The 1,649-nt window shown below is 42.5% G+C and overlaps 1 pseudogene; it reads right to left on the bottom strand.

Annotated features, from left to right (window-relative positions):
• Nucleotides 1-257: 257 nt before the first annotated feature.
• LOC100950052 lies at nt 258-926 on the bottom strand (annotated as a pseudogene).
• Between the last annotated feature and the right edge of the window lie 723 nt (nt 927-1,649).

Raw genomic sequence — 1,649 nt, 5'->3', positions numbered from 1 at the left:
GGTTGCAGCCATCATTGTTATTTGGTGGGCCAGGCTGGATTTTAACCTGCCACCTTAGGTGTATGTGGCTGGCACCTTAGCCACTTGAGCCACAGGTGCTGAGCCTAGACTCATGTCTTACCAACAATTGATTAAAAGAATCCTAAGCAAAAATGTTAGGAAGTTGAACTGTGGAACACAAAAAGACAAGACCAACTGAATTTGAGGAATAAACTAAATTCACTATTAATATTTTGTTTATTTATTTTTTGGGGAGCATCATTAGGGTTTATTAGAATGTGCCTTAATGCAGGCTCTGGGGCTTGCCCATAGCGCTCTTAATGTATAAAGCCCAGACATTCTGCCAATTTTTCTTAAGCAACAGCACTAAGAAGTTGAACAGCCAGGTGGATGTTGTATACCAGCTCATCTGTCATCTTCATATGGCCAACAGCCACAGCCAGACAAAGAATCTTCTTCATCTGGAACTTGATTGTGGACTTCACCTCATCAACTTTGGCCACCATGTTTTCATTGTGGGTCAGTAGGAAGGAAATTTGCCAACCTTATTTAGACCAGGTCAAGGATTCATGGGATCTGATTGATAAGAGTCTCTGAGGCCAAAAAGGCATCATACTTCTTGGCCAGCTTCTTGACCAGCTTCTTGTTTTTGTTTAGTTTCTTCAGCGCCTCCATGTTCATATGGAGTATATCCACAGCCTTGGCCTCATCACAGTGCTGCTGGTCCCCCAGGACACACACTGAGAACTTGGGATGGGGAGTGGACTTAAACCTGACAGTGCCAGAGAAGTGTTTGTCCTGAGGATTGTAGTTCTTCAAGCTGATCTGCAGCTTCACCGTTTCCAAAAACTTCTGGTGCTTATGTTGGTTCCCATGCAGGACTTCTGCGCCTCATACAACATGTAGCAAGAGATTTTGCTGCTCATGGCTGCTCACGCTGCGATAATCGGAAAAGAGACTCACTATTAATATTTAAAATCAATAGGCCAGGCACAATCGTTCATGCTTGTAATCCTAGCACTCTTAGGCAGCTGGATTACTTGAGCTCAAGAGCTTCAGACCAGCCTGAGCAAGAGTGCAAGACCCTTGTCTTTACTAAAAATAGAAAAGCTAGTCAGGTGTTGTGGTGGGCACCTGTAGTCCCAGCTACTCAGGAGGATTAGGTAAGAGGATTGCTTAAGCCCAAGAGTTTGAGGTTGCTGTGTACTATGATGCCATGACACTCTACCAAGGGGAAAAAAAATACTGTCTCAAAAAAATCTTTTAAATCAATATGATAAATTAATGGAAATAAGGTGAATGAAAAAGCTTCTGTATCATAGAAAAAAATTCGCTTTAAAAGTGACACCATTTATAGGCTGGGTGTGGTGGCTCACACCTTTAATCACACTCTTTGGGAGGTCAAGATGGGAGTATGGCTTGAGGCCAGAAGTTGAAGTCTCACCTAGGCAACTAAAGAAACCCCATCACTTCAACAACAAAAAATTTAATAGGGTATGGTGATGTGTTACTGTAGTCCTACCTACTTGGGAAGCTGAGGTAGGAGGATCACTTCAGCCTAGGATTTGGAGGTTATAGTGCATTATGATGGCAGTACTGTACTCTAATCTGGGTGATACAGCAAGAGCCTGTCTTTTTTTTTTTTTTTT

This window comes from Otolemur garnettii, unplaced genomic scaffold, assembly GCF_000181295.1.
Source record: "Otolemur garnettii isolate 467f Iridium unplaced genomic scaffold, OtoGar3 scaffold00189, whole genome shotgun sequence".
Taxonomy (NCBI): Eukaryota; Metazoa; Chordata; class Mammalia; order Primates; family Galagidae; genus Otolemur; species Otolemur garnettii.
This window is presented reverse-complemented; position numbering and strand designations above follow the sequence as displayed.